The sequence below is a fragment of the Moschus berezovskii genome, chromosome Y (assembly GCF_049115385.1).
Source record: "Moschus berezovskii isolate FMDL1 chromosome Y, NW_MosBer_1.0, whole genome shotgun sequence".
Taxonomy (NCBI): Eukaryota; Metazoa; Chordata; class Mammalia; order Artiodactyla; family Moschidae; genus Moschus; species Moschus berezovskii.
Window position 1 is genome coordinate 25,156,714 of NC_142489.1, and position 21,337 is coordinate 25,178,050.

Consider the following 21,337-nt stretch of genomic DNA (forward strand, 5'->3'; position numbering starts at 1 on the left):
TGAACTCCGGGAGTGGTGATGGACAGGGAGGTCTGGCACGCTGTGATTCATGGGGTCGCAAAGAGTCGGACACGATTGAAGGACTGACCTGAACTGATTGTTCTAAGAAAGCTGTTGCTCTTCTCACGTTGGATACAATTTTAAACATTCAAATCATTGGGTAAAGCAGATGCACAGTGCACTGTGCATAGATCAAAATCAGGCTCTTCTGTTTAGCTGAACTTTGAAATTACATGACGTGTACATTAAAATCACTTCTCCATAGTTCAGTGTGTACATTTTTCTTTCATCCCTTTAAACTTCTGGTACCAAATATTTCAATAGAAATCATTGATGATTAAAATTTCTCTCCCTTCAGGACAGGGGTTCAGCTTCCTGCCCACCTCCACATCATATCCTTATTTCTTGTCCTCCTTTGAATTTTTCTAGTTGCCACATTAGAGAAAACCTAACCAGATAACATGATCAGTCTCAATATATTATGTTAATAGAGTAATGTATTATAGGCTGTGCATTTTGTCAACATTTTCCAGAGTTGTCACAGAAGCGTGGCACAAATGCTCCAACAGGAAACTTAAAACCAGCAGTATTATATATAATGAGTAGCGATCATCTTAGAATACACTTAGAAAATAATTTCTTATCCAAAACACTGAGGGAAAACAATGGTAAAAGAATAAAGTAATTCTCAATGTTGATAGGAAAACCTAGGATAAACAGTACCCTTGAATTCTCAGTATTACACAAAGTAAGATCATGGCATATGGTCTCACTGCTTCATGGGAAATAAAGATGGAAAAAGCAGAATCAGTGACAGATTTCCTCTTTTGTGGCTCTATATTCACTGTGACTGTGATGGCAGCAATAAAATTTGAAGACAGTTGCTTCCTGGAAGAAAAGTGCTCACAAATTTAGTAAGTGTGTTAAAAAGTGAAGAGGTGACTTGACCAAAGGAAACACATTGAGTCACATATATGGTCTTTCCAGTAGACATGTACAGATGTGAGAACACGAAAGTGCTCTGCTTGGGATGACTTGTGAGTGTCCATTGGATTGCAAGGAGATCAAGCTAGTCAAACATAAAGGAAATCAACTCTGAAGTTGCATTAGAATCACTGACACTGAAGCTGAGTCTCCAAAGCTTTGACCACCTGAGCAAAGAACTGACTCACGAGAAAAGACCCTGATTCTTAGGAAATAATGAAATCAGGAGGACAAATGGGTTAGAGAAGAGGAGAAGGTTGTATCGTTTCACCCATTCATGGACATGATCTCGGGCAGACCCTGGGAGACGGTCAGGGGCAGAGAGGCCTTGTGTGCTGCAGTCCAAGGGGTCACAAAGATTCTGACATGGCTTTGTGACTGAACAACAACAAGATTTCAGTTAATAAAATGGATCTTCCAGGGTCACGGTGGGGTCTCATCATGTTAGAGGAATAGGAGCCTGAGTCCACTTTCTCCCACAGAAATCCATCAAATGATAGAATGCACGTGGAACACCTTCCAGAAAACAATTTGTGACCGATGTTGATGGGCCCTAGAAATCGATAAAGGAAAACCAGTCTCTTAAAAAGTAGGTAAGACAAAATAAGTGATGAAAGGGAGGAAATGTTTTTAGGGATCGAGACTCGCCTTGGAGAAGGAGTCTTAAAGTAGGAGAAATTTGCACAAAATAGGAAACCCTCTCTCATTGGTGACAGTCGTGGATGAAATGGAACTGGAGAGAGGAAGAACAAAAACACAGCTTATGCCAATAAATCCAATCACTACCCAAGAAATGACTCAGATGCTCCCGTCCACTGTCATACATGGGACATTGAAGGCAGGTCTGGGATGTATCAAACACACTATGGTTAGAATCAGGCATTAGTGCCCTGAGGACAATGTGACGAAGCTAAGGTAACATGCAAACCTAAACCATGGGGACACTGGAGACAGAAATTTTAGAAAGGACCTTTCCTGTGAGAAGGCTCTAAGGCCACATTGAACTGTGGCATACTCACAGAACAGAAGATTGTGTAAAAGAAAATACCAAAGGAGACCAAGCCAGTTTCCATTTAAGACCCTTTCCTCCACAGATTGAGAGAGGAACGTGTACGACTGCCAGAGGCAGAAGGAAAGAGGCTACTAGTATCTTGGCCCCAGAGACATCCCCTACCAAGTTCTGAGATGGCTGACAATTGCTAATGATGAATCCTCACTTCATGGACAGTTCACATAGGCCAGGAAACTGAAAGTCTGGTGTCAGTTAGCCTGAGGAGACACATGGCACACTTGAGACTGTGCCCTCTGGAAATAGACAGCAGACTGAGTGGCTGAGACCAGAGAGTTCCAAAAGATGCACGGCCCACCTGGGACTGTGCCTTGCCTCCAACCAGTCACCCAAGATTTCGGACTTGGGAAGAGCACAAAGTACACAGCCAATCGTGTTCATGGCCCTTGTCAAGCATCTGACTGCCTCATTGGCTGGAAAGTGCATGAAACACAGGGCCCACTTAGGACTGTGCCCTCATGTATCAACCAGGAATGTGAGAAGTGTGGACCCAGAAAGTACATGTCACATTTGTCATTCAAAAGCCTTATGTGATCAATCCACCAAACACCCCCAATATCCCAATGGTATTTGTTCTCTGTGTCCCACCTCTCACCCCCAAAACACTGAACAAGCGAGCTCGAATATGAGGCTACTGCACCCTCATTTCATGGTGAAAACCAGATATGAAGAGGCTTTCAAATAAAAGAAGGAAATATTAGCAAAGAATTATACACCAACCCAGAAATGACAGGTTCAACTGAATAAGTCAGCGATATATGCCCAGACTGTTCAAGTGAGGAACAACAGTCACCTTTGACAAGTACAAGCTTCAACAAGAGACTGTCTGACACGATATTGACACCAAAAAGCACACAACTGCTTTGAAATTCTGCGATTTCCTTCCATATGATTTCTTTAACTTTAAACTATTTTAGTTACTCATTATACCCTAAACTTTTACTTCTATTAACTATTATTATCTTTCAAAAAAAAAAAAAAACCCATAAATCTATTTTTTAAAACCTTCTTATATATGAGAGAATGAATTTAGACTCCGTTTTCCTTTTTTTACACTATTTAAACAAGTCTAAATTTTATTCTTGGTTCTTAACTTTTACTTTCCAAAAGTTGATATCAATGTTGCGACTTTAGTTACAAAGTCTTTACGATCGGATTTCACTTATGGATTCGTTTCCGGAATTGATTGCTCTCTCCCATTTTAGCACTCCCCTATCTTCTCCTAGGCACCTCTTTCTCCCTCCTCCCTTTTCTCTGCTGTCTACAATTCTGTGCATCCTTTAGATTCTTTCTGGATGAGGAGAGTTTTGCCACCGTTAACCTGGAGTTTATCTTCTATATTGTGTGGATGTGGACTTTTGATGTTACTTCAAACTGGGAACAGAAACCCAGAGGCCAGGACGTCGATTCCAGAAATTTAGAGCAACATCGAAATCCTTATCTCAAGGAACATTAAAGGACAAGCACACACCCCAGAGTTTCCATGTCTACATGGAAAACAATCTCCACACTTGAGTCAGTAGGTTCAGTACAAAAGAATCCACACCTATTCTCCAGCAAAACAGAAACAAAATGTTGAATATTATAAAAGGGAGTGCACTGAGCCATACCAAACCCACAAACATCCCAAAGCACAGTTCATGGACAATTCATTGCACTTCAGAGAGAAGAGACACAGATCTGCCTGCCAGTGCACAGACACAAATGATCCGACGCATGAAACCTTGAGAAGTCACTGGTCCAATCCCACCCACAAAGGACAGGCTTCACGATATAGTGGAGCTATATTTCTCTGGCCTGCAGAAATGGGACCCAAATCACAGTAATCAAAGCAAAATGAAAAGGGAGAGAAATATGCAGCTGCTGAAGATAAATGATAAAAACCCACAAAGACAAAGAAAAGAAGAGGAGTTAGGAAGTTATCCTGAAAAAGAGTTCAGAATAATGAGAGTAAAGATGATCAAAATCTTGAAAGATACGTAAAGTTGCCAGTAAATACACTGGAGGACCAGAATGAGAAGAAATAAACATGCTTACCATGGATCTAGAAGAAATAAAGAACAGACAAACAGTAATAATCAATGCAAGAAGGGAGATTAACAACACCCTTGAAGGAACCTACAGTAGAATAACTGAGACAGAGAAAGAACTAATTAGGTGGAGGTAGAAAGGAGGAAATAAATGAAGCCCATTGAGGTGTGCAACATAAAAAACAACAACGAGTTAAACAGGCAAAGCTCTGACTGGGGCAATTATAAATGTCCCACAATGAGAAACTTAGGTGTCTAAATGGAGAACACCAAAACAAAAAGGGGTGGGGTACTTGAGGAAGTAAAAGTGAAAACACCCTTAAATGAGTCAAGCCACAATAATTGGGACCAGACATGGAACAATTAAATGTTCACAACTGGGAAAAGAGAGTGACAAACCTCTTGTCACTCTGCTTATGAGAATCGTAAATAGAGTATACTATTAAAATACCAAAAGAGTAAATCACAAGCTGGCATCAAGGTTTGGGAGAAACATCAACAGCCTCAGATATGTAGATGGCAACACTGAAACAAATAGAAAGTGAAGAGGAAATAAAGAGTCTTTTGATGAGCGTGAATGAGAAGAGTGTAAAAGCATCCTGAAAACTCAGCATTCATGAAAAGGGAGATAAGAGCATCTGGTCCCATCACTACTCTGCAAACAGAAGGGGTAAACATGTGAACTTCCAGATGTTCAAATTGGTTTCAGAAAAGGCAGAGGAAAGAGAGATCAAATTGCCAACATCCGATGGATCATGGAAAACGCAAGAGAGTTCCAGAAAAACCTCTCTTTCTGCCCTATTGACTATGCAAAGCCTTTGACTGTGTGGATCAAAATAAACTGTGGAACATTTTGGAAGAGATGGGAATAGCAGGCGACCTGACCTGTCTCTTGAGAGATCTATATGCAGGTGAGGAAAAAGCAGTTAGTGCTGGACATGGAACAACAGACTGGTTCCAAATAGGAAAAGGAGTATGTCAAGGCTGTATAATGTCACCATGCTTATTTAACTTATATGCAGAATACATCATGAGAAACACTGGGCTGGAAGAAGCACAAGCGGGAATCAAGACTGCCAGGAGAAATATCAATACCCTCAGATATGCAGATGACACCACCCTTATGGCAGAAATTGAAGCGGAATTAAGAAACCTCTTGATGAACGTGAAAGAGGAGAGTGAAAATGTTGGCTTAAAGCGCAAAATTCAGAAAACCAAGATCATGGCATCTGGTCCAATCACTTCATTATAAATAGATGGAGAAACAGGGGAAAGAGTGTCAGACTTTAATGTTTTGGGCTCCAAAATCAATGTAGATGCTGATTGCAGCCATGAAATGAAAAGACGCTTACTACTTGGAAGGAAAGAAATGACCAAACTAGATAGCATATTAAAAAGCAGAGACATTACTTTGCCAACAAAGGTCTGTCCAGTCAGGGCTATGGTTTTTCGAGTGGTCATGTATGGATGTGAGAGTTGGACTGTGAAGAAATCTGAGAACGGAAGAATTGATGCTTTGAACAAAATTCTGTACAAAATTATCCCTAAGTTAGAAATAAATAAACTAAAAAAATTGCTCAAAGCATGGAATTCTGTATATTTTATATTTCAACATCTAGGTGCAGATGTTTCTAACTGAAATAGGAAATACTCTATGTCTCCCATATTTAAAATTGTAAGCACAGTCTCCGATTGGCAGTAATGAATTCTCTATAATTGATGGATGAAAAACTGCGGAGGAAATTTTGACATGGAAAGCTGGGATTTTTGTTCTTTCACATGTGAAAACCAGGATACACATGGTCTTATAAGCCATGAACTATACTTATTTCAGATATGAAAATTCAGTGTAATAATTTTACATGAAATATGCATCTAGTCAAAGCTGTTGTTGATCCAGAAGTAATGTATGCATGTGAGCGGTGGACTATAAAGAAATCTGAGCAAGAAAATTAATGCTTTTGAACTGTGGTGTTGGAGAAGACTCTTGAGAGTCTCTTGGATGCCTAGGAGAAATCCAACCATACCATCCTAAAGGATATCAGTCCTGAATATTCCTTGCAAGGACTAGGGCTAACGGTGAAACTCCATGAACTAACTCAATGAAACTATGAGCGAGGCATGTAGGGCCACACAAGATGGCCAGGAAATAGTGAAGGGTTCTGACAAAATGTGGTCCTTGGAGAAGGGAATGGAAAACCTCTTCAGTATTCCTGCCTTGAAAAAGACATGAGCAGCATGTAATGGCAAAATAGAGCATACAGAAAGAGGAACTCCCAAGGTTGGTAGTTGACAATCATGCTACGGCAGATCAGTGGAGAGGGAACGACAGAAAGAATGAAGGCATGGAGCCAGAGTAAAAACAGAACCCAGCTGCAGATGTGACTGGTGATTGAATGAATTCTGATACTGTAAAGAGTAATATTGCATAAGAACCTGGAAGGTTAGGTCCGTGAGTTAAGGTCATTCGGAAAGGGTCAAACAAGTGATGGCAGGAGTGAGCATCGACATTTTAGGAATCAGTGGATTAAGATGGACTGGAATGGGTGAATTTAACTCAGATGACCATTATGTCTACTACTGTGAGCAAGAAGCCCTTACAGAAAATTGACTAACTGTCATAGTTAACAAGGAGTTAAAAAATATAGTATTGGAGGCAATCTCAAAAACGACAGAATGATCTCTGTTCGTTTCCAAAATAAACCCGTCAACATCACAGTAATCCATGCCTGTGCAACAAATAGTAATGTCGAAGAAGCTGATGTAGTGCAGCTTTGTGAAGACCTACAAGAACTTCTAGAACTTACATCCATAAAAGATGTCTTTTTCATCATAGGGGAATGGAATGCAAAAGTAGGATTTCCAGAGATACCTGGTGTAACAGACAAATTTGGCTTTGGACGACAAAACAAAGCCAGTGAAAAGAAATAGAGCTTTGCCAAGGGACCACACTGCTCATAGAAAGCACTCACTTCCAGCGACACAAGATAAGACTCTATATATGGACATTACTAGATGGTCAAAACTGAAACCAGATTGAGTCTTTTCTTTACAGCCCAAAATGGAGAAAATATATACAGTCAGCAAAAATAAGACTGTGATCTCCTGTGGCTCTGATCATGAACTCCTTATTGCCAAATTCATTTTAAATTTAAAATAGTAGGGAAACCACTACACTATTCATGTAAGACCTAAATGATATCCCTTATGATTGCACAGTGAAAGTAACAAATAGATCCAAGGGATTAGATCTGATAGAGTTCCTGACTAACTACAGAGAGAGGTTTGTGAAATTGTGCAAAAGGCAGTGATCAAGACCATCCTCAAGAAAAATAAATGCAAAGAGCCAAAATGGGTGTCTAAATATACCTTACAAATTGCTAAGAAAGGAAGAGAAGCTAAAAGAAAGGAGACAAGGACAGATAGATTCGTGTGTGCAGAGTTCCAAAGAAAAGGAAGGGGAGATTAAAGAAGTCTACCTCAGTGAGCAATCCAAAGAAACAGAGGGAAAAAATGACATGGAAAAGACGAGGTCTCTTCAAGATTATTAGAGATACCAAGGGAACATTTCATGCCACGATGGTCAAAATAAAGAACAGAAATGGTGTGGACCTAAAAGAAGCAGAATACATCAAGAAGAGGTGTCAAGAATACACAGAAGAACTATAAAAAAATAATCTTCAATACCCAGATAACCTCGATGGTGTGATCTTTCACCTTGACCCAGACATCTTGGAATGTGAAGTCAAGTAATCCTTATGAAGCATCATATGGGGAAAACTAGTGGAGCTGATGGAATGTCAGTAGAGATATTTCACAGGCTAAAAGATGATTCTAAGACAGTGCTACAAATTTAAAAATCTCAGCAATTGCCACAGGACTGGAAATGTTCAGTTTTCAGTCCAATCCCAAAGAAAGGCCAAGTCCCAAGGAATGTTCACGCTACCACACATTTACCCCCATGTCAAACGGTAGAAAAGTAATGCTCAAAATTCTCCAATGCAGATTCAAGTGTACGTGAACAATGAACTTCCACATGTTCAAGGTGGATTTAGACAAGGGTGGGGAATGAAAGATCCAATTGCCAACATCCATGGGATCATCAGGAAAGCAAGAGATCTACAAAAAGAAGATTCTTTTTGCAGCTTGAGGCAGCTGTAAAATAACTTAATGTAGCTTTTTACAACAGTGTATTCTATAGTAGTTTTTCATTTTGTGAAATTTTAACTTAATATTTTTGGCATTGTACATTGTATCGTTTATTAAATAAAAATTAAAAAAAAAAAGAAAGAAAGAAAAGGAAAAGAAAAAAACAAAACCTCTACTTCTGCTTCATTCTTTATGCCGAAGCCTGTGACTGTGGGGATGACAATAAATCGTGGAAAAAGAAAATAATAAAGTGGTGGGAAAACCAGACCACCTGACCTGCTTCTTGAGAAATCTATATCCAGGTCAAGAAGCAACAGGATACGGGATAACAGGCTGCTTTCAAATCAGGAAAAGATTGTGCCAAGGCTGCATATTGTCACCCTGCTTAATTAACCTCTATGCAGTGTAAAACTTGTGAAATGCCAAGCTGGATGATGCACAAGCTTGAATTAATACTGCTGGGAGAAATACAAATACACTCTGTGAAGTGGATGACATCACCCTTATGGCAGAAAATGAAGAGTAACTAAAGAGCCTTTTGATGAAAATGAAAGAGGAGAGTGAAAACTTTGGCTTAAAAACACAACATTCAGAGAACTAACATCATGACATCCAATCCAATCAATGCTCAGCAAAGGGAGAAACAATGGAAAGAGCAAAGGACACTATTTCGGGGACTCTAAAATTACTGCTGATGTTGACTTCACTACGAAATTAAAAGATGTACTCAACAGTGAAAAACTGAAAGCATTTCCCCTAAAGTCAGGAACAAGACAATGGTGCCCACTCTCACCACTACTATTCAACATAGTTCTGGAAGTTTTGGCTACAGCAATCAGAGCAGGAAAAGACATAAATGGAATACAAATTGGAAAAGAAGAAGTAAAATGTTCACTGTTCACTGATGGCATGATCCTCTACACATAAAACCCTAAGGACTCTACCAAAAAACTACTAGAGCTAATCAATGAATACAGTAATGTTGCAGGATATAAAATCAACACACGGAATTCCCTTGCATTCCTATACACTAATAGTGAGAAAATAGAAAGAGAAATTAAAGAAACTCTTACATTCACTGTTGCAACGAAAAGAATTAAATACTTAGGAATATATCTACCTAAGGAAACAAAAGACTTGTACATAGAAAACCATAACACACTTGTGAAAGTAATCAAATAGGACACTAATACATGGAGAAGTATACCTTGTTTGTGGATTGGAATAATAAATATTGTAAAAATGAGTATACTACCCAAAGTAATTTATACATTCAATGTAATCCCTATCAAGCTACCAACGATATTTTTCACAGAACTAGAACAAATAATCTCACAATTTGTAAGGAAATACAAAAAACCTCGAATAACCAAAGCAATCTTGAGGAAGAAAAATGGAACCGGGGGAATTAACCTGCCAGACTTCAGACTCTACTACAAAACCACAGTCATCAAGACAGTATGGTACTGGCAGAAAGACAGAAATATAGATCAATGGAACAAAATAGAAAGCCCAGAGATTAATCCATGCACCTATGGACACCTTATTTTTGACAAAGGAGGCAAGAATATAAAATGGAGAAAAGACAGTCTCTTTAACAAGTGGTGCTGGGAAAACTGGTCAGCCACTTGTTAAAGAATGAAACCAGAACACTTCCTAACACCATACACCTAAATAAACTCTAAATGGATTAGAGAGCTAAATGTATGACCAGAAACTATAAAACTCCTAGAGGAGAACGTAGGCAAAACACTCTCTGTCATAAATCATAGTGGGGTTCTCCAAGACCCACCTCCAGAATATTGGAGATAAAAGTAAAAATAAAAAATTGGGACCTAATTAAAATCAAAAGCTTCTGCACAGGACAGGAAACTATAAGCAAAGTGAAAAGAGAGCCTTCAGAATGGGAGAAAATAACAGCAAATGAAGCAACTGATAAAGGATTCATCTCCAAAAATATACAAGCAGCTCCTGCAGCTCAATTCCAGAAAAATAAATGACCCAATCAAAAAAAGAAGAAAAGAACTAAACAGACATTTCTCCAAAGAAGATATAATGATGGCTAGCAAACACAGGAAAAAATGCTCAACATCCCTCATAATCAGAGAAATGCAAATCAAAACCACAATGAGATATCATTTCACACCAGTCAGAATGACTGCTATCCAAAAGTCTACATACAATAAATGCTGGAGAGTGTGTGGAGAGAAGGGAACCCTCTTACACTATTGGAGGGAATGCAAACTAGTACAGGCACGATGGAGAACAGTGTGGAGATTCCTCAGAAAACTGGAAATAGAACTGCCATATGATCCAGCAATTGTACTCCTGGTCATACACACCGAGGAAACCAGAATTGAAAGAGACACATGTACTCCAATGTCCATTGCAGCATTGTTTATAATATCCAGGACTTGGAAACAACCTAGATGTCCATCTGCAGACGAATGGATAGGAAAGCTTTGGTACATATACACAATGGAGTATTACTCATCGATTAAAAAGAATGCATTTGTAACATAAATCGACACTGAACTGGTGATTCGTTTCACATATGACAATATACATGTTTCAATGCCATTCTCCCAAATCATCCCACCCGCACTCTGTCCCACAGAGTCCCAAAGGCTGTTCTATACATCTGGGTCTCTCTTGCTGTCTCATTTACATGGTTATCACTATCACCTTTCTAAATTCCATATACCTGCGTTAGCATACTGCATTGGTGTTTTTCTTTCTGCGTTAATATTGTAAAATAATTAGCCTCCGATAAAAATAAATAAATAAATAAAGTTTGAGACTCCATAAAATTCTCAGCAAAAATAAATAAAGAAAGAAAGTTAAGTTTGAGACTCCATAAAAGTCTCAGCAAAAAAAAGAATGCATTTGAACCAGTTCTAATGAAGTGAGTGAAAATAGATCCTATTATACAGAGTGAGGTAAACCAGAAAGAAAAACACCAATACAATATACTAATGCATATATGTGGAATTTAGAAAGATACAAATGATAACCCTGTATAAGAGACAGCAAAAGAGACACAGATGTATAAAACAGACTTTGGGACTCTGTGGGAGAGGGTGCGGGTGGGATGGTTTGGGAGAATGGCATTGAAATATGCATATTATCATATGTGGAATGAATCGCCAGTTCAGGGTCAATGCATGTTACGGGATGCTCGGGGCTGGTATGTGGGGATGACCCAGAGGGAGGATAAAGGGAGGAGGGAGGTGGGAGGGGGATTCTGGAGGGAGAACTCATGTACACACGGAGCGGATTCATGTCAATGTATTGCAAAACCAACCAATATAATATTGTAAAATAATTTGCCTCCAATAAAAATTAAAAAAAAAAAAGAAAAAAAAAAGGCAAAAACAAACAAACAAAAAAAAGATGTACTCCTCAGAAGAAATCTATGACCAAACTAGACAGCATATTGGAAAGCAGAAACATTGCTTTGCCAAGTTCCACATAGTCAAAGCTTTGGTTTTCCCAGTAGTCATGTATGGATGTGAGATTTGGACTCTAAAGATGGCTGAGTGCAGAATTCTTGATGCTTTTTAACTAGTTTGCTGAAGACTCTACATGTCTCTTGGCCTTAAGGAGGCTAAAGGCAATCAATCCTGAATATTCATTGGAAGGACTGATTTTGAAGGTGACGCTCCAATAATTAGGCCACCTGATGAGAAAAACTGACTCATTTGAAAAGAATTTGATGGGTGGAAACATTGACTACTGAAGCAGTAAAGGACAACAGAGGTTGAGATGGTTGGAAGGAATCACCGACTCGATGGACTTGAGTTTGTGTATGCTCCGGGAGTTGGTGATGGACAGGGAAGCATGAGGTGCTGCAGTCCATGGTGTCACAAAGTGCTGAACATGATCCAGAGACGGAACTGAAGTAAAATCAAATGTAGAATCACCTACATTTTTACATGTGAATATAGTGATGCTGGTTTTACTATATGATACTTGGCTTTTTTTTTTTTTTAATTTCATTCATGGAAATATGTAAGCTGTTTTTCTTAGGTGAAATGTGGAATTTTCTACACCTTATGTATGAAAATCCGGTTAGTGTTTCTCTACCATTAAATGAGGAAATATGTATATTTCACATATGAAAATCTTGTCACTGACTTTCTGAAGATAAGGAGACCCAGTAGGAAATTTCAATTTTCTCTATTGCACAAATGAAAATCTGGACAACACTGTTACCTCATAAAGTAGAGAATCTTTGCATTTCTCAAACACATAGCAAAAGAAAGAGCTTCTTCCATGAAATGTGTGATGTCCTGTAATTACTGTATTAAAAGTTAGGTGCTAATTTTCCATCTTGAATATTGGACTTCTCTATATTTCGTATTTGTGATCGGAATGGATATTTTCCTATAAAAAAAACATGGAAATCTCTATATTTCATATGATGCACCGGTTCTTCAGCTACAGAAACACCTATGTTCCTAGTTTTCCTGTTTCCCTGTGCCTTGACATTTGTGTATGTCTACACATGTGAGTTTGTGAGCTGTGTTTTTCTGTGTTTTTTTTTTTTCTGTGTGGAAAGGTGTATTTCCACAGCTGATGAAGAGACGAAGGTGACAGATCATAAGGTGTCTAACAAGCAGAAGGATCTTTGCTCATTTCCAAGACAAACCATTCAATAGTGTAGTAATCCAAATCTATGTCCTGACCAGTTATGCTGAAGTAGCTTAAGTGGAACAGTTCTATGAAGACTTACAAGACGGTCTAGAACTAACACCCAAAAAAAGATGTCCTTTTCATCATAGAGGAATGGAATGCAAATGTAGAAAGTCAAGAGATACCTGAGTAACAGACAAATTTGGCATTCGAGTACCAAAAGAATCCAGTCAAAGGTTAACAGAGTTCTGCCATGAGAGCACACAGCTTATAGGAAGCACCCTGGTCGACAACACGAGAGAAGACTCTACACATGGAATCACCAGATGTGAAATACTGAAATCAGGTTGATTCTTTTCTTTGCAGCCGAAGATGGAGAAGCTATACATAGTCAGCAAAAACAGACAGAGAGCTCACTGTGGCTCAGATCATGAGCTCCTTATTGCCAAATTCAGGCTTAAAAAAAGGAGGGGAAACCACTAGATTATTCAGGTATGATCTAAATCAAATTCTTTAGGATTCAACATGAAAGTGACAAAGATTTTCAAGGGATTAGATCTGATAGAACGTGTGCCTGAAGAAACACAGACAGAGGTTTGTGGCTTTGTATAAGAAGCAGTGACCAAGCCATCCTCAAGAAAAATAAATATAAAAATGCATAGTGGTTTTCTAAAGATGCCTTACAAATAGATGAGAAAAGAATAGAAGCTGAAAGCGAAGGAGAAAAGGAAAGATATACCCATTTTAAGGCAGCGTTCCAAAGTATAGGAAGGAAAGATAAGAAAGGCTTCCTCAGTGATCAAAGTGAAGAAATAGGGGAAAATAATAGGATGGGCAAGACTAGAGATCCCTTCAAGAAATTAGAGATACCTAAGGAACATTCCATGCAAAGATGGTCAAAATAATGTACTGAATTTTCATGGACGTAATGGAAGCAGGAGATACTAAGAAGAGGTGGCAACAATACACAGAAGAACTATATAAAAAAGGGTGTTCATTACCCAGATAACCAAGATGTTTTGATCACTCACCTAGAGCCAGACGTCTTAGAATGTGAAGTCAAGCAGTCCTTATGGAGCATCCATATGAACAAAGCTAGTGGAATGGATGGAATTCTAGTTGAGTTATTTAACAGCTGTATAAGTGCTTCACTCAATATGCCATAAAATTTGGAAAACTCAGCAATGGACACAGGCCTTGAAAAGTTCATTCCGATCCCATAGAAAGATAATGCCACAGACTGTGCATGCAAACATACAGTTACCCTCATCTCAAACGGAAGCAAAGTAATGTTCAAAATTCTACAAGCCAGGCTTCTACAGTACATGAACCATGAAATTTCAGATGTTCGAGCTGGATTCAGTAAAGGCAGAGGAACCAGAAAATAAATATCCAACATCTGTGGCATCATCAAAATAACAAGAGAGCTACAGGAACAAGCAAACAAACAAAAATCTACTTCTACTTCATGTTTATATCAAAGGTTTTGACTGTGTGGATCACAAGACACTATGGAAAACGCTTAATGTGATAGAAATAGCAGATCCCTTGACCTGCGTCCTAGGTAATCTGTATGCAACACAAGAAGCAACTGTTACAACTGGATTTAAAGCAATGGGCTGCTTCCAAATAAGGAAAGGATTATGACAAGGCTGCATATTGTCACCCTGCTTATTTAAATTATATGTAATGTCCACTTCAGTCGCTCAGTCATGTCTGACTCTTTGTGACCCCATGAACCGCAGAACGTCAGACCTGCTTGTCCGTTACCATCTCCTTGAGTGTACCCAAACTCATGCCCATTGAGTCGGTGATGCTATACAAACATCTCATCCTCTGTCATCCCTTTCTATTCCTAACCTCAATCTTTCGCAGCGTGAAACATACTGTTGGAGGGCACATACAAAGTCTTGTGTGCATGAGGAGTGAAGAATAATGAGCAGTGTCCCCAAAAGAGACTGAGCCAGACTTGCTTGTGAGTGTCCAGGAGTCTCCAGCAGTGAGTGGGATGCAGAGGGGTCTCTGGAACTGCATACAAGAGTGCTTGCTCAAATCCTTGTGAAGGAGGTCCCAGTTACTTTCGTTTCCCATGTGACAGTTTGGGCTCAGTTCAAACAATGTGGCCTGAACACAGCCACAGCCATCAAGAGTAAATTGGATTAAAGATTCACTGAATATGGCCCCATATATCAGAGCAGGACCGAAGCTCACTCACACTCTGTTTCTCCCATCAGGAAGTTTTCATAAACCTCTTATCTTTATCCATCAGAAGGCAAACAGAATGAAAAGCACAATCACAGAAAACTAACTCAAGTGTTCAAATGGATCACAGCCTTGTATACCTCAATGAAACTATGAGACATGCCATGTAGGGCCACCCAGGATGGATTGGACCTGGTGGAGGATTCTGGCAAAATGTGGTCAACCGGAGAAGGGAATGGAAAACCACTTAAGTATCCTTGCTTTGAAAATCCCATGAATGATATGAAAAGCCAAAAAAGATAGGACATTGAAAGATGAACTCTCCAGGTTGGTAAGTGTCCTGTATACTTCTGGAAATCAGTGAGGAAGTAACTCCAGAGAAAATGAAGAGATGGAGCCAAAGGAGAAACAACACCGAGTTGTGGATATGAATGGTGATAAAAGTAAAGTTTGATGCTGTAAAGAATGATATTTCATAGGAACCTAGAATATGAAGTCCATGATGAAGGTAAAATTTACATGGTCAAACAGGAGATGACAAGTGTGAAGATCAAAGTTTCAGCAGTCAGTGAATTAAAATTGAGTGGAATGGACAAATTTAATTCAGATGACCATTTTATCTTCTAAGTTGGTCAAGAATCCCTAGAGAAGAAATGGAAGAAGCTGCTCTCATCAATGAAAAGACTGTGAAATGCAGTACCTGATTGCAATATAAAAATGAAACATCTCTGCTTGTTTTCAAGGCTAACCATTCTGTAGCACTGTAATCCAAGGCTGCGTCATGACCAGTAATGCGAAAGTTGAAGTTGAGCTGAAGGCCAGGGTGAAGCTGTGCTTGAGTGGGTCTGTGATTACCAATAGGACATTCTAGGACTTACACACACAAAAAAATAAGATGTTATTTTCATCATACAGGACTGGAATGGAAAAGTAGGAAATTGAGAAATACCTAAAGAAGCAGAGTTGATGATGGACAGGAAGGCCTGGCATGCTGTGATTCATGGGGTTGCAAAGAATTGGACACAACTGAGCGACTGAACTGAACTGAACTGAAAGATAAAAACATGTTTGGCCTTCGGGTACAAAATAAACCAGGGCAAAATCTACCAGTTTTGCTAAGACAAGTTACTGTCATTGGATACACCCTCTTCTAACATCATGAGATGTGACTCCACACATGCACATCATCAGATGATCAATACCCAAAATCAAACTGATAGTATAATATGAACCTGAGGATAGAGAATCTCTTTCAGTTCAGATCAGTTCAGTTCAGTCGCTGAGTCATATCCAAGTTTTTGCGACCCCATGAACTGCAACACAGCTTGCCTCCCTGTCAATCACCAACTCCTAGAGTTACTCAAACTCATGTCCATTGCGTGGGTGAGACCATCCAACCATCTCATCCTCTATCGTCCCCTTCTCCTCCTGCCCCCAATCCCTCCCAGCATCAGTGTATTGTCTATTGAGTCAACTCTTCGCATGAGGTGACCAAAGTATTAGAGTTTCAGCTTTAGCATCAGTCCTTTCAAAGGTCACCCAACACTGATATTCTTTAGAATCAGTCCTTTAGGACTGGTTGGATTTCCTCGCAGTCCAAGGGACTCTCAAGAGTCTCTCCAAAACCAGTTCAAAAGCATCAATTTTTTGGCACTCAACATTCTTCACCACCTAATTCTTACATCCATACATGACCACTGGAAAAATAATAGCCTTGACTAAACGGACCTTTGTTGGCAAAGTGATGTCTACGCTTTTTCATACAACATTTAGGTTAGTCATCACTTTCGTTCTAAGGAGTAAATGTCTTTTACTTTCATGCCTACAATTACCATCTTCAGTGTCTTTCAGTTCAGTTCAGTTGCTCAGTCATGTCCGAATCTTTGCAACCCCATGAATCACAGCTGCCAAGCCTCCTTGTCCATCACCAGCTCCTGGAATTCACTCGAACTCATGTCCGTTGAGTCGGTGATGCCATCCAGCCATCTCATTCTCTCTCAGCCCCTTCTCCTCCTCCCACAATACTTCCCAGCATCAGAGTCTTTTCCACTGAAACAAATCGTCTCATGAGGTGGCCAAAGTATTGGAGTTTCAGCTTTAGCATCAGTCCTTCCAATGAAGACCCAGGACTGATCTCCTTTAGAATGGACTGGTTGGATCTCCTTGCAGTCCAAGGGACTCTCAAGAGCACACTTAAAGAGCATCAATTCTTCGGAGAACAGGCTTCTTCACAGTCCAACTCTCACATCCATACATGACCACAGGAAAATAGCCTTGACTAGACGGACCTTGGTTGGCAAAGTAATGTCTCCGCTTTTTAATATATTATCTAGGTTGGTCATAACTTTCCTTCCAAGCAGTAAGCGTCTTTTAATTTCATGGCTGCAATCAGTATCCACAGTGATTTTGGAGCCGAAAAAAATAAAGTATGACACTGTTTCCACTGTTTCCCCATCTATTTCCCATGACGTGATGGGACCAGATGCCATGATCTTCGTTTTCTGAATTTGGAGCTTCAAGCTAACTTTTCACTCTCCTCTTTCACTTTCATCAAGAGGCTTTTGAGTTCCTCTTCACTTTCTGCCATAAGGGTGGTGTCATCTGCATATCTGAGGTTATTGATATTTCTCCCGGCAATCTTGATTGCAGCTCGTGCTTCTTCCAGCCCAGTGTTCCTCATGATGTACTCTGCATAGAAGTTAAATAAGCAGGATGACAATATACAACCTTGACGTACTCTGTTTTCTATTTGGAACCAGTCTGTTGCTTCATGTCCAGCATTCACTTTTGTTTCCTGACCTGCATACAGGTTTCTTAAGAGGCAGGTCAGGTGGTCTGGTATTCCCATCTCCTTCAGAATGTTCCAAAGTTTATTGTGATCCACACAGTTAATGGCTTTGGCATATTCAATGAAGCAGAAATAGATGATTTTCTGGAACTCACTTGCTTTCTCCATGGTCCAACAGATGTTGGTGATTTGATCTCTGGTGCGTTTGCCTTTTGTAAAACCTGCTTGAACATCTGGAAGTTCATGGTTCACATATTGCAGAAGACTGGATTGGAGAATTTTGAGTATGACTTTACTAGCATGTGAGATGAGTGCAATTGTGCGGTAGTTTGAGCATTCTTTGGTATTGCCTTTCTTTGGGATTGAAATGAAGATTAACATTTTCAAGTCCTGTGTCCACTGCTGCGTTTTCCAAATTTGATGGCATATTGAGTGCACCACTTTCACACCATCATCTCTCAGGATTTGAAATAGCTCAACTGAAATTCCATCACCTCCACTAGCTTTGTTTGTAGTGATGCTTTCTAAGTTCCACTTGACTTCACATTCCAGGGTATTTTGCTCTCGGTGAGTGATCACTCCATCGTGATTATCTTGGTCATGAAGATCTTTTTTTGCATAGTTTTTCTCTGTATTCTTGCCACCTCTTCTTAATATCTTCTGCTTCTGTTAGGTCCATACAATTTCTGTGCTTTATCGAGCCAATCTTTGCATGAAATGTTTCCTTGATATCTCTAATTTTCTTGAAGAGATCTCTTGTTTTCCTAGTCTGTTGTTTTCCTCTATTTCCTTACACTGATCGCTGAGAAAGGCTTTCTTATCTCTCCTTGCTAATCTTTGGAACTCTGCATTCAAATGCTGATATCTTTCCTTTTCTCCTTTGCTTTTTGCTTCTCTTCCTTTCACAGCAATTTGTAAGGCCTCCTCAGACAGCCATTTTGCTTTTTGCATTTCTCTTCCATGGAATTTTTGGTCCCTGTCTCCTGTACAATGTCACGAACCTACATCCAGAGTTCATCAGGCACTCTATCTATCAGATCTAGTCCCTTAAATCTATTTCTCACTTCCACTGTACAGTCATAATGGATATGATTTAGTTCATATCTGAATGGCCTAGAGGTATTCCCTACTTTCTTCACTTTAAGTTTGAATTTGGAAACAAGGAGTTCATGATCTGAGCCACAGTCAGCTCCTGATCTTGTTTATGCTAACTCTATAGAGCTTCTTCATCTTTGGCTGCAAAGAATATAATCAATCTGATTTCGGTGTTGATCATCTGGTGATGTCCATGTGTAGAGTCTTCTCTTGTGTTGTTGGAAGAGGGTGTTTGCTATGACCAGTGCATTATTTTGGCAAAACTCTATTAGCCTTTGCCTTGCTTCATTCCGTGCTCCAAGGCCAAATTTGCCAGTTACTCCATTTGTTGCCTGACTTCCTCCTTTTGCATTCCAGTCCCCTATAATGAAAAGGAGATTTTTTGGGGGATGTTAGTTCGAAAATATCTTGTAGTTCTTCATAGAACCGTTCAACTTCGGCTTCTTCAGCATTATTGATGGGGTATAGTTTTGTATTACTGTAGTATCTAATGGTTTGTCTTGAAAACGAACAGAAATTATTCTGTCGTTTTTAAGATTGCATCCAAATACTGCGTTTCAGACTCTTTTGTTGACCATGATGGCTACTCCATTTCTTCTAAGGGATTCCTGCCCACAGTAGTAGATACAATGGTCGTCTGAGTTAAATTCACCCATTCTAGTCCATTTTAGTTCACTGATTCCTAGAATGTCTACATTCACTGTTGCCATCCCTGTTTGACCACTTCCAATTTGCCTTGATTCATGGACCTAACATTCCAGGTTCCTATGCAATATTGTTCATTATAGCACCGGACCTTGCTTCTATCTCCAGTCACATTCACAGCTGGGTATTGGTTTTGCTTTGGCTCCATCCCGTCTTTCCTTCTGGAGTTATTTCTCCACTGATCTCCAGTAGCATACTGGGCACCTACCAACCTGGGGAATTTCTCATTCAGTGTCCTAACATTGTGCCTTTTGATACTGTTCATGGGGTTCTCAAGGCAAGTATACTGAAGTGGTTTGCCATTCCCTTCTCCAGTGGACCACATTCTGCTGTGGTCCATGTGATCAGATGGACTAGGTTTCTCTGTCTGCCCGCTGATGGCCCCTCACAATACCTACTGTCTTATTTGGGTTTCTCTTACCTTGATCGTGGGATATCTCTTCACAGCTGCTCCAGCAAAGCGCAGCTGCTGCACCTTACCTTGGACAAGGGGTATCTCCTCAAGGCTGCCCGTCCTGACTTGGAACATGAGGTAGCTCCTCTCGGACCTCCTGTGCCCACGCCGCCACCTCCTCTTGGATATTGGTTAGCTCCTCTCGGCTGCCGACCCTGGCCTCGGGCGTGGGGTAGCTCCTCTCAGCCGCCGCCCCTGGCCTCTGCCACGCTTCTGCTTGCGCGGTTGGTTGTGCCCGGAGCCGGCATCTTTCGCACTGCTCAGTGACTTTGGAGTCCCCCAAAGTAAAGCCTGACACTGTTTCCACTGTTTCCCCATCTGTTTCCATGAAGTGATGGGACCAGATGCCATAATCTTAGTTTTCTGAAAGTTGACCTCTAAGCCAACTTTTTCACTCTCCTCTTTCACTGTCATCAAGAGACTTTTCAGTTCCTCTTCACCCTGTGCCATTTGGGTGGTGTCATCTTTATACCTCAGGTTACTGATATTTCTCCCGGCAATCTTGATTTCAGCTTCCTCCAGCCCAGCGTTTCTCATGATGTACTCCTCTCCCTATTTGGAACCAGTCTGTTGTTTCATGTCCAATTTTAACTGTTGATTGCTGACCTGCATATAGGTTTCTCAAGAGGTATGTCAGGTGGCCAGGAATCACCATCTCTTTAAAAATGTTCCACAATTTGTTGTGATCCACACAGTCAAAGGCTTTGGTGTAGTCAAGAAAGCAGAAATAGATGTGTTTTCTGGAACTCTCTTGCTTTTTCGATGATTGAGCAGACGTTGGCAATGTGATCTCTGGTTCCTCTGCCTTTTCTGAAAGCAGCTTGAACATCTGGAAGTTCACAGTTCATGTATTGCTGAAGTCTCTATACAGTCAGCCAAAACACTACTGGGAGTTGACTGTGGCTCAGATCAACAACACATATTGAAAAAACATCTGTACTTATATTGAAGAAAGTTTCGAAAACCCCTTGATCATTCGGGTATAACCTACATAAAATACCTTTTGATTGCAATAGCAAATGTTAAATTGATTCAAGGAATTAGATCTGAGAGAGAAGTTTGTACAGAAGTTTTTGACATTGTACAAAATGAAGCAATGAAGAATATCCCCAATAGAAAGAATTGCAAAAGGCAAAAAGGTTACCTGAAGAAGCCTTAAAAACACCTGAGGAAAAGGAAACAAAAAGAGAGAGAAAAAGAGAGAGAGAGTGGAAGGGAAAAAAGAA